General features: G+C 38.5%; 1 protein-coding gene across 2 annotated transcripts in view; it reads left to right on the plus strand.

The window, feature by feature from the left end:
- Positions 1-10,414: 10,414 nt before the first annotated feature.
- sema3b (sema domain, immunoglobulin domain (Ig), short basic domain, secreted, (semaphorin) 3B) overlaps positions 10,415-13,068 on the plus strand; it is an 89,616-nt gene continuing 86,962 nt past the window's right edge. For both annotated transcript variants that reach the window (XM_017307978.1, XM_017307980.1), the window contains exon 1: positions 10,415-10,471. The gene's annotated coding sequence lies outside the window, so the exon portion shown is untranslated. The remainder of the gene's footprint in view (positions 10,472-13,068) is intronic.

The raw sequence follows: 13,068 nt of genomic DNA on the forward strand, positions 1-13,068 counted from the left end.
AAGTCCCAATATGTCTCTCCCTTGTTTCTTTGCATCTTAGTTCCTTACTCAGTTTGGTCTTGATGTCTGTCAGCCAACAACCCCAGGAAGTTTGACCTTGTTGCTCCAGGCAGAATGAGGTCACAGGTGACTTTCCTTCATATCCTCTTCCTGTTGGCGAAACAGGTCTCTACTTGAACAGGTTCGCCAAATGTCCCGTCATTTCAACGCGTAGCCTTTAGTGCCTTTAAGGAACTTCGAGGTCTAGAATATTTTTTTAAGATAATGACTTTCTAGAAGTGTCAATGGTCAGAAACAAGTTTTATGTTGTGTGCATAACCATGATAGTAAGTTGCATTTATTTAGCTGCAGGGAAAGTTATTCGTTATGCCTTTCATCTACGGTTGAAAAATAACCCTTTTGTAACTTCGTCAGGAAATGTAATCATTGGCCCTGTCGTTGTTTAACATTCAGTCCATTAAACCATTACATTTCAGAACCAGGGGTCAAATTGTTTCCTTCTGCTTTTTGAAATCCGAGTAGGTTTTGCAAGGCTTCCTTAAAAATGTTCCTATTCAGATCTTCTCATTTTATCAGTGATGGGCATCTAACCTCAAAAAAACACTTTGACGGGATCCAGTTTCCGTCCTGCTGTTTGAAATATATTGAGCCCGGGGCCATTCTCTGGGATTTAGTTTCGAGGTTCACTGCTGTAATAAATGTGGCATTGGAAAATGTGGATCTTTGTTTGCTTTTCATGGCTCATACCTTAAGTGGAAATATTTTAATACAGCTTAACGTCACACAGAGTTAAAGCAGTAGCCGCTCTCCTTTTACAAAACCATTTCTTTGTGTAGGTGCGTTTGTCATTTCTTATCAGGAATAAACTTATGAATGATTTTGAGCCAGAACCATATGTGCTGCTGGGGTATATTCGGTAAGATTTGACCTATTGGACCTGAATTTTGCGAGGGCCGTCATTAAAAAAGTTCATTCTAAATTGTTTTGTCTTTTTTTTTTCTTCTTTTTTTTTTGGCTTTCGTTCTCCTCTTCAATTATTTATGTTATATCCCATCTTGTCAATTCCAGGTTCTGGTGTTCTGTCTTCTTCCATCATCTTCTTCCTAGCCTTCCATCCCCCGTGTTTCATGTCTAAACAGTAATTGCATGCAAAGTGAGCCATGTGAAGCTGCACTGGACTGAATCGCCTCAGGGTAGAAAGCAGACAAAAACAGTGAGGTGTGTGCAGAGGGGGAGAGTTTTATTTTTTTGTAAGGGAGGGAAAACAACACTTTTGGGTTCTGATTGGATTTTGTGTGGATGAGTTTGTAAATTTGGGTAAAAATAAAAACGGCTACAGAAGGTAACAGACTTCATTGTTGACGACGCAGAGATGATTTAACTAAGGCAAGTCCAACAAACGCGTAACAAATTCAGGTTTTGTGCTAAAGCTTTATTGAAACCAACTGGGGTCCAGAATCGGGCCATTTTGGAAAAATTTATTAAAAAAAAATATCAGTCAAGAAAATAAGTAAAAAGCAAACAAACAAACAAAAAAAAAACAGATTTCTTTTTTTTTTTAAATCAAGGCTTGTCAATTATTTACTTACAATATCATGAGAAATATGTAGTTGCTTGGGAATGTTTACCTATGTTTTTCTTGCTTCAAAACTTGAGCAAAGATGATGTTCCACAGCTATTTGAACACTTCCTTAAACCCTTTATTTAGCAATGAATCTCTTTTCTAACAGATCCTGTTTAATGGCATTGCTTCAAGTTCACAGTTCTGTCTTATTGTTCTTTGTAACTCGTATTTCCTGAAGTTTTGTAACCCTTAACAGCTGTATTGTATGTTTCTGCATGCATGAGTAGTCAGTGTGAAGGAGCATTCTCTTCCTGAAATTGACCCCACTTAAGAAAAAAAAAAAAACTTCCCTTGGACAGACTGATATCATCAAAAGGTTTACAAGCAATTAGGGAAGGCTTCTCTTTCAGTTTTGGCTGCTATAGATTAGCTAGCTACATGTCAATCATTTATGATGAGTTTTCAAGAAGGTTTAATTATAATCCATGTTTTTATCCGGACAATTATACAGTGCAAAAACAACATGAATCAAAAAGCAATCCATGTTCGGTTAGGGCAGCTTTGTGTCTGAGTGTTAGCATTGCTAATACTTGATGTAAAGCTATGCTGTAGCCACACATGCTGCAGGTGTTTCCACACGCACACGCACGCACACACACACTATGTAAGATAAAACACACGTTTTTGTAAGCTCTGCTTTTCACTCTCTTCCAAAATTTACAGAATAACTATGCTTTGCTGCTGCCACTTTAGTTATTTAGTTTGAAGAGGATCTTAATACCCGAAGCTTGTTGATTTGTGATTCCTAATGGAGTCCAACATTTGGATTCACTGATGAAAAATAGATGAAAAATTGTGTTTTATGTTCACTCCAAAGAATGAATGAGAGAAGGTGTAGGGATTGTTGCACTCTAGTCTTTTTCTTATTATTGTTATCCTGATTTGACATATTGTCCGTCGCTTGTGGTTCGCTGCTCTCACACAGTTAGTGGGCTGTGAGTACAGCAAGAAAAGGAGAAATTTCTTTGCAGAATGCTTGACCGAAAGAAAACAGTTTGTTTGGAAAGGAAGCGAAGCCGTGCAGAACGGCCGACTGAATACTGGTCCAGAAAGGAGAGGGAGCGGAGGGGTGAAAGCGTGTAGCGACAGCCGAGGAAAACAAAGTGTGATAAAGGAGCAGCAGGAGATGTGCTTCAGGGGTAGAAACAGAGGCTCGGGGTCAAAACCTCCCCCCAAGGAGCTCTGCAACAAGACCGTCAGCAAGGCAAGAGATTAGACCACACATACGTTTTGACAAATCACATACTTGAAATTTCTTCCAATTTGAAAAATGGAAACGCTAGGAAGACGCCGGGCTGCCCTGGAGACGGGTTTTCCCCCCATTTCTTAGGTCACTTGTGTGGGACGATAATTTAAACACTTCTCAAGTATAAAACTGGAGATGAGGTGAGGTCAACAGATCAATCAGCTCTCATGTCCAAATTAAACTATTCCAATCTGAGTTGTCTTATGAGTGGAGACGTGGCTAAACCTGTCTGAAATGAGGCACTTGGAAAAAACCCAAAAGCTTCAAAAAAGCGGTGGTGTTTTTTAGAGCTACTTTTATTATGTGCTGAGATGAGATTTAAAAAAAATGAAACTAATAAAAAATTTACAAAAAAAAATGGATGAAGACCAGAAACAGCCGAAGCGTGGCATTCTTCAGTACTGTTAACATTTTGCAGATTTCGTTGTGTGTGGTCGTAGCTGCTCAGCTTCTACACCTGCACAGGTTGGTCGTGTCACTCTGCAGTTGATAGTTCAGACTAAATGACCACTGAGGGACACGTTCAAACCTGCATGCGTCTTTCTTTTTTTTACAGTAGGAATGTGTCCAGAGGTGGGTAGTAACTACTTACATTTACTTAAGAAACGTTCAAGGAAGAAAAAAAAATGCTTATAGGAGTTGCTGCATTGTTATATGCATGTTTTTTATTTTTATTTTGAGGAAGCGCAACTTGAGTACAATTTCTGGCTGCTCAACCTACGTCAGTTTACTTCATTGAATGAATAACTTTGTTTTAATTAAAAACTGCTTGCGGCAGAGACACAAACGTTGAGTTTTTATATAAGCTTCATTAATCCAGTGATATTTTCCATCTGCAGCTCCACTTAGAGGCCAGTTGAATAGTCAGAACATATTATATATGTTGCCATTGGAACTTATTAGCACTGTTCTTTGAAGAACTGCATAGTGACTGACAAGTTGTTCAGTGTCAAAGAAAACATAATTAAAAGAAGAACAAGGATGTGACTTTTTTACATATTTTTGACAGCAATGAACAATTTTAAAATTAGGAAGAATGGTAGCTTGGTTTTTAAAGAGCTACTCAACATGAATATGTGGGAGAAAAATCTGTGGGCATTACTGGAGATTTTTTTTTTGGTGTCATAAAAGTTAATGATCAGAGCAGCCAAACATCTGCTTTAACCATGGGAGGGGAAACTATTGAAGGTTACTAAGAACAAAGTCATAGCTCTGTATGCAGAGGAACAGAAAATCTGGCAATTCAGAGGTAACGTGTCTACTGAGCACAACACTTGCTCCAAATGCAAGGAGAGTAGTAGATTTTAAAAAAGAAAAACAAAGTAAAGGCAGACTTTACAGGGTATACTTAAAGCAAACAAAAAAACACAAATGTTAACCATGTCAAGGGCACAGGCAAAGCAGCTTTAAGTGAAAAATGGCTTACTTAAATCTTCTTCCAGAAAAAATTAAAATGTCAAAGGTTTTTGACTCACCAACATAACATTTAGGGGTAACAAAATCTGACAGTCTTGCATTAAAACCAGTTCAGCATATAGGAAAGAGAGGGACAGAAAAGCAACATGAACGACCGATGAAAGAAGCAGACCTGCTGAGGTCATGTATGTTTTTCTTTAGTGACTTAATAGATTAACTGGATTAACCGTGAAAACAATGTGATGAATAAAGTCCGATTAGGAACACAAACAAGGCTCCAATAAATATATTTCTGCAGAGAAGGGAGTTGTAGTACGACTGGTAACATCTGAGTAGAATCACGCTCCAATAGTTTTGAAATGTTTTTTTTTCTCTTAATGTTCTTGATTCTGGACTAATGGCAGGCATTTTTTTAAAGGCAATGGCTTGAAAATAATTACAGGAAACTGGTGTTTTCTACTGCGTTGTGGTCGCATCTCAAACACTCACTGCATGTGTAAAATAACAATCACGACTACCGGATCCTGTGGTTGTTGTACGTTGGCATAAGACACTTTTCTTAGCATCTACCAAGGCAGTTATGCAGCAGAGCTTCTGCTTTATCCTCTAAATAAGAACATGTTGGCAACCAACACATGTATTATAGAGCCAGTCAAAAACAAAAGCTAATTTCTTCTTGTCTATGGAATGAACAAAAGCAGGAATGAGGCAGCATTGGTGAAACTTTTTTATGCTTAAAGCAACATCCACTCATAGCTCTGTTGCCCGTCCTCTGTCTCTAATCAGACCACATCATGCTTTCCTTCCCTGGTCAGGCTAAAACAGTCGGTCTATTGGATCTGTAGTTTCCCAAATACCAACTAAGTTTTATTCTAGTTTTGATTAAAAACACATTTAGTGTCAGAGGAAGAAGAAGAAGAAGAAGCAGCAGCAGCAAGAGCAGTTGCTCTGGACTTAAGAGCTTTTCTTATCCTCTTGAGTCATTTCATGTACTGAAAATAAAACCTATTGAATAAAAAGGGCTGTGATAAAGGGAAGTAGTTTTAGTTACCACTTCCCTATGTTTTTTTTTTTTTTTTCAAAAAATAAAAAATATATATTTTTAACTCCATTTTTGATATAAGGAATCATTTATTAAGGGGAATGAAAAACGTTTTAATCAGTCCAAACGGAAACGTCGAAAAACCAAGTTGTTCAGCAGTTTCAAACCGTTACACGTGGCTGTTTGAAGGAAAACCTGATTTCACCTAAAATGTTATATTATTTTCAAGATGTCATTTAGCTGTTAATTAAAACAGTCTTGGTCATGTGTGATTTTTCTCTTTGTCCCTGGGAAATCGGAAACAACTGAGCAAACATCCTCGAAGAGTTATTACTTTATGTTGCCGGAGGTTTATATTTAATATAAGCCAGATCTCCTTAACTTTCTGACTTCTAATAGACAATAAAGGATTTACACAAATTAAACGCTGCAACAAGAGCTGTGAAAGCCAGTAATAAAAAAAAAATAAAATAAAGATTCATGGAAAAGTTTTCTCAAAAGTGGCCAACAGTGGAAACTCTTAATAATGTTGCTGATGATAAAATGGTGTGTTCTCCATTTAAGGGTCATCAGGATCTTCCATCCAGGAAGAGAAATCTAAAAAGTTAACATTACTAAAAAAAAACACACACAAAAAAACACAGGAATGGTATTCATTAAATCTGCTGACTTGACATCTTGTGGACTTCCACTTACCGGAGCGTGAAGCACAACTACAACACGACAGACGCGGGCTGTGGTCCGGGTCAAATCCACAGCCGCATCTGGACAGTACCGCACATCTGTCAGTGTCAGAACAGCTGAATGATTTCTACCCACAGATTAATAATACATCACTCTCTCACTGATTATTTTCAAATATCTTTGAACTATTCACTGAATATTTTAGAATTTCGTTTTATTACATATTTGTCTTAATACAATAAATTGACAAGAAAGGTCAGGTGGTTTCTCTGAGCGACTGAGCAGGTTAAATTGAAAAATGATCTTAGCCCAAACGCAGTCCACTTGCATCTCTACTGCTCAACATCAAGAGCACGGTAGCATCGAGCGGCATGTATACGGCAGAGTTTTTTAAAAACCTATCCTAAAAATAAGAGTCTAATGTAAACTCTGAGAGTTCAACTATACAGAGAATATCGCCAAATGTAAGTGGCTTAAAAATATTCTTCTTTCCCCTGCTGGTTCAAATGTGGTCGATGAGGGGTGAGATGGAGGCTGCTGAGTGAGTAGTTTCCAGGGAAGAGCAGCTTGACTCACATCATGGAATAAAACAGGCATGAAAGAAAGAAAAAAAAAAACAGCTGAAGAAAACGAGCAGATCTCCAGCCACGTTAGGAGAGAACGGGGTTAGAGGAAGTTTGCAGACTGAAACTGATCCGGCGGATGAAAGGTTAGACATAAACATGGTGGCAATAATTAAACATGAATAAGTGGGCCGAGTGTCTATTACAGTAATAAAAGTGATTATTTATGCAGCAGTAAAAAGATTTCGAAATACTAAACTATAACTCTTTGATAAGAGACGTAGGTTGTGAGTACGAAGCAAATTGTGCAAGATAAAGCACAAGATAATGTCAGGCTTTTCTAAACTAAACTAACTTGCTCAAACATCTTGACTTTGGGCGAAATCATCACTAATAAAGTTCAAGGACAATTATGACACCTGAAAACACACCTGCACACATTCACATCATACAATTTATTTTAAGCTGAAATTAGTTTATTCTATCAAAATCTGGAGAAATGTTTTAGCAAAACGACATTCTGTTTCTGTTGTGTTCTTATTGACCAGAATCAACAAATACACGGTTGTGTAAACTTATTTCTCTGCTTGGTCACAGAAAACGGTAACGGCTTCACAGACGGTATCTGCTTCTTGTCTGCCTCGACTTGTGGCAGGCGTGAGTGCCATCCTCCTGTTCCAAACTTCACCCACATGGCAAAGCCGTCGTGTTTTTGGAGCCATACCCTGTCAGCTAAATAACGCTTGTCTAAGATTTGTAGAGACGTTTTTAACGAAGCATTAAATGAGGAAAAGTGGTTGTTGAACAGGCTTAAAGAAAATCCACCAAATATTTAAAGCGGTCTGGAGAAAGTAATATTATGGCGGCTAGGGGGGTGTGAAGGGCAATGAATGTGATGGTGAGGAAAAAATTAAGAGTGAAAGTTTGTTATAGTTTTTGATGTGGAAAACCCATGACCTACATCAGCAGGTGAAGAAAAGGGAGAGCAGAGTTTGAAGAAATGGTCCAGAAGCAAATTAGTCTCTTTATAAGCAAGAAATTTACTTCAGGTTTAATAAGAACAGAAATAGTCATTTCTTAAATTGTAGTTTAAGAACTGCTGCGCTTTGAGGATGTTACGAGTGAATCGTTGAATCTGTGCTTCGATGAATAACAGAGTGGCAACCCGAGATGAAAATAGTTCATACTGGATATTTAAATGTGGGTTGTCCAGTGAGGGAGAAAAAAATGAAAAGTGTAATTTAGGAGCAGATACTTGAAAACCTAACGAACTGGCACCTTGCCAAATAATTTAAAGCAAATTTTTCTTTTATTAAAATTTTAGTTAAAACTTGTCCATTTCAGTATATTCTATTATCAGAAGTAGTTTCTCCTATCATAAGGAGACAAAATGGGAGTCAAAGAGTCATGAGAAAAATCCTTGCTTGGTCAGGATAGAGAAGACAGAAGTCTCATTGCTAACATGGGTGTAGAGACTTTTCTCTTTTCTCACATTCAGCCATGTGAACGATGTGCCAAAGATGACAACAAAGACTTTGGAAGAGTTAAATACATGTACTTAAGAGTGCAAAGTAACACAGGACACACACAGACAACTAGTAAAAACCCAATAAAATGAAAGGACAAAAAAAAAAAAAAACTAGCATTGAGGTTTTCCATGGGTCATTTTTTAAATTGCATTTAAGGTAATCCCAACTAAAGACTTCCAAGTTCTCAACGATTTCGTCCAAAGAAAGTCCGTGCATTAAGCCTACGTTCAATACAGACTGTACTTTTATTTCTAAAAGGTTGATGAAAAGATAAAATACAAGACAAGTTCCAAATAAAACAAGGCTTGAGAAATCCAGTTTACTGAGGTTTGGCTTCAACATGTGAAGGGTTTCGCCTTCTCAGCGATTTATCCAGTAGAGATAAATTCTCGAACTGAAGCTTGACAGAAGATAAATCTTTAGGGTTTTGCTCACGCATTTACAACCTCTTTGTTTTGTAAATCTGCTCGTTATGCCATCATCTTCCCGTTGATTTTCTTTCGATTTTCCGTGTGTTTTTGGATCTCTTGGATATGTACAGTGAGTGTGTCTGCAGGTTTAAGTCTTTGTCTGAGTGTGTCACTGCCTGAATGTTCTCGGGGGGGGGGGGGGGGAGACATCTCGGGTGCTGTCCACCATGTGTGTGCATTTAAACAGAAATTACCGGTCATGACTCTTTTTCTTTCTGTGCAGCAGCGTCATATAAGCCTATTTGATCCTGAAACAGAATCCTCTCATAACTTTTCAATCACATCTTCCTCACTCCTCCCAGCTCTTTCTCTCTTTTTTTTAAATGCACGATTCTACAAACACCCACTCATCCCTTTAGCTCCTGAAATTCAACAAAAGGGTTTACCAATGCTTAAGGGTTGTTGGCAACATTTTTAATCATGTCTGGCACGAGCTGAGTCTCTGACAATAGTGAAGTCTATTCCTAGAACGCTTCTGTCTTTCTGTTCTCTATCCACAGTTTCCTTTTTTTCTGGCTCATTTTTTCATGCAATCCATCTGGCAGCTTCTCCCTCTCCTTTAGGTCACTTTCTTATCCCCTCTGCACACATTCAAGGCCTGCCATCCTCCCCACAATCCCATTCATCAAACCGTTGCCTCCATCCCCTCACTCGTCTACAGATTCACCTTCCTCCTCTTCCTTCAGCACATCCACCCAAACCCTCCATTCGGCTAACTCTAACAATGGTGTAATGCTCTGCTTGTGCCTATTCAATGTGTACTTTACAACCTGTATGGATCCCCATTGAGGGATTTTCTTATTAACACTCTGTATTTCTCATTTATTAATTCTGTATCTTTGGTTTAGATACTCCTCCAATTACTGCAGGCACTGGAGTTTTGCTTAGGTCAAAAAGAGCTCAGTCAAAAAGTGAAGCTCTGAATTGCTAGTCTGGTCACAGCTAAACCTTCACTCTCTTGAGTTCTGGATCATCAGAGACGAGCAGCTGAGATGACCTTCCCTTATAAGACTCAGCATTAGGGATAGTATCATGAGTTTCACCAACCAGGAAGAAGTTGTCGCATAGCCGCTTCTTCTCCACCTCATCTGGTCTGGATGCCTCCCTTTGGAGCCAAAGCATATCTGTCCCATACTTTTCTCCTTATTTCACTTTTTCTTTTGCTTTTTTATGTTACAAGGAGACATTAACTTCTTTAAAAATGCAAAAAACACACGTAATATCCTACGTCGCTAATAAACCAGCTCACAAGGAAGCGTCAGTGTGCTTGACAATTTTCTACCGAGATGAAGCAGGACAGACGCAGAGAGATAGAAAGGGTATGGATCATAATTGGAGTGGACAGAACAGAACAAAGGAGGCGAGGCAAGGACATAAGGGAGAGAGACTGAAGCAGAAAGTGGCAAGAGAAAAGATGGAACAGAGGAACACATTAAAGCCAAGGACAGGACGGAGGAGCGAGGGAGTCGAGGGAGGGGAGGGAATAAAAATGGGGACAGAAGAGTCAATTAGATGAATGTAGAAAGAGAGGCAGCTGTAAGCGTTTGTTTATATTTACTAGGGTTGGTAAGATTCACCATTTTATGAGAATCAAGTGAACCGATTAATAAGATCCAGCTATGTATGTTTTGAACTGATCATCAGCTTACCCTCTGCGTTTTGTACAGTAACTTGATGGTTTAAAAGAAATTTGTCATTAGAGAGCTCATTGGCTCTTTGTATTATTTACACGCTCAAGAAGGCCTTCATTTTTCTTGGTAACGGAGACTATAAGTATGATGAAATGTTTGACAACTCCCACTGTGAGTGGATACATGTTATCTGTTTGTGTCCCTTCCAGCGGTCTAAAGCGGTGTTCATTTGTCTTCCATTCCCAATGGCGGCCCGTTTTCTACCCGTAAGTATCGGTTTCTTTCTGTGTGTGTATGCGTGTGTGTTTTTGTGTTTGTGTGTGAGACTCTTTGGCAGGCTTGCTCTCAAGGTTTCCTGATGTAGAGGCTGTTGTGTCGAGCCACTTATCAGTGTTGAAGTGCCCTTGAGTCGCACTGCAAATCACATACAGAAACAAACGGGAACGCCCGCGTGACTCACACACATTCACCTTCGAGTTTGCGTTCACCTTCGCTGCTTTTCATTTTTTAAAAATATGTTGGACAAAGAAAAACAAAACGGATGAGAAAACCAGACACTTTTACCGTAGCGTAGATGATAAAGACAAACGGACTGTTTTAGACACAGAACACACACTTGGTTCCCACGGTGGAGGGCGAGTGTGTTTGGTCTGTTAGGCTTTGGTCTGGGCTTATCATGTCATAACAACTCTGAGTTTCTGTGTGTGTGGGACAGATACAAGCACATAAACACACGCACACACGAACACACATACTCCCCCACCCCACACACACACACACACACACACACACACACACACACACACACACACATACTTAGGCTCTTGGTTTGAGTAAAGGTCAAGGAAGGCCTCATAAAGGAAGTGATGATATAAATAGACAGCATCACTGGGAACACACAGATTTCGCTTCTGTGAATTGGTTTGGTGCTAAAAATTGTGTTAATTGATCTTGAAAACCCATTATTTACTTCAACATATCTGTGTCCTGCAAAGCAAAAGATAAGGAGACATTTTTTTCTCATGAAAAGTCTCAACTGAAACACTGTCCAATTTCAAGAAAGTCTTTAATCCCACAAAAGTTAAAATTTTGCTCCACAATCATGGGAATTTTAACAATAGACAACCTGTTGACACTTATATAAAACATATCCTGTCATAATAAACTGAAAGTTTGATGCCTTTTTTATGTCCCCATTGTCGTCCTTTACCCCAGATCCTCAGCACAACGGTCTCACAAACTGATAAAAAAATGATTTTAAAGAGTTTTAGACTATTTGTTTGAATAGAAAATAAAGTGCACAAAAAAGGCAGATTTTACTACAAATCACTTTAAAAAAAAAAAAAACTTCAGTGCAAAATGTTTTTTTTTTTGTTTGCGCCAAAATTACTGCCACTTTTTCCTTGCTTTTTGGTGTTGTGAAAATCACCTGGTTGGGAGAATGAATAGCTGTTTGCTCTGGCTGTGTCACATCAACACAAAGATATGGGCGAGTTTTCAATTTGACGCATGCATAAATGCCTCATTTAAACTGTTTGAAGTGCTTAAGTTCACAGAGGCTGTTTGATGTGTGAACCAACTTCTAAAGCAGATCTACCTTTGTGTTTAGCTTCAGAATAGGAAGCACGTGGAATCTCTGAATCATTTAAGTTTCCTCTTATAGCATGACGTGTCAGCCTGTGAGTATGACGGTAAAATTATGACTCCTAAACTCTTATATTTTATGTTCGTTTGTTCGTCCAGATGAAGAGAACATATGATATTAAAGCATATAATCATGGTATGTAAACTTCTGACTTTACGCCTAGAATAAGTGAGAAGAGAAGGTGATGAGGAAATAAATATAAATGTTTATCTGATTAAAATAAGAAACTGTGTTCAATACTTCAAAAAGACAGCTTATTGTTCTAATTTTAATAAAATACACTTGTCATTTATCCCTGCTGCGTGTCTTTTCTTGGTAAAGACCACATGGTTTACACTGGCAGATGTTCCAAGAATCTACATTAAAATTCCTCCATTTTCTCACATCCACAAACAAAAGCAGCAGTCTTGTTGCGGCTAAATCAAATCTCGCCCATCCATCAAACCCGACTCACTTCCAGCTGCTTCAAAAACCGTGTTGATTTACGTCAATGTTTTTGCATCTCATTATGGGTTTCGTTCTTTTAAGTGAGCTTCCTGTAAGTACTAAAGCTTTTCTGGGGAAGAAAACATTCCAAAAAGGAAGCTAACATGTGGGAGAGAAGGAGCCAAAGGTCAAGATTAGGAGAAAAATCCAACAAAAACGACAAAGAAAGAGAGAGGAGGACCAGAGCACAAAGGGACGAGTGAAGTTTAGATACAGTAGCTGGTAATTCCACTTCCTGGACAGGAGGTTTATCTCATTAAAGGGGCCCAGTGCAGTGAACTACAGAGGGGGTGAAGGATGATCAGCCAAGTGTTTACTTTAGAGCCATTCTAGTCTCAAGTCCTCTCTGAAAGGACAAGTCTTTGAAAGAGAGACAAGCGGAATAAGTATATTGGTGCCACGCGATGGCACACGTGATTCTGACTCGTTTCCATGTTTGTAAAGAGACTTTTATGTTTTTTGTAATTTTAATACTTCTTGTATTTGTTAGTATTTTTTTAAAAACTCTTCTCACTGTAGCTTTTTTTTTTGCTCCTGGTGAAAACATGCACATTTGTCATTGCAGCAAAAATGGAAAATATTAAACGAAATGATCTTTCATGGCCAGGATGAAAGATCACAATCCTATTTGTATCAAAAATATTAAACAAAAATCAAACGCGTGAATTAAGTGTCTCCGTTTGAACCTTTGTTGCAATTTTTTGATTTCCTTCAGAGTCCAGTCCATTTAGC

This window comes from Poecilia reticulata, linkage group LG12 (assembly GCF_000633615.1).
Source record: "Poecilia reticulata strain Guanapo linkage group LG12, Guppy_female_1.0+MT, whole genome shotgun sequence".
Classification (NCBI taxonomy): Eukaryota; Metazoa; Chordata; class Actinopteri; order Cyprinodontiformes; family Poeciliidae; genus Poecilia; species Poecilia reticulata.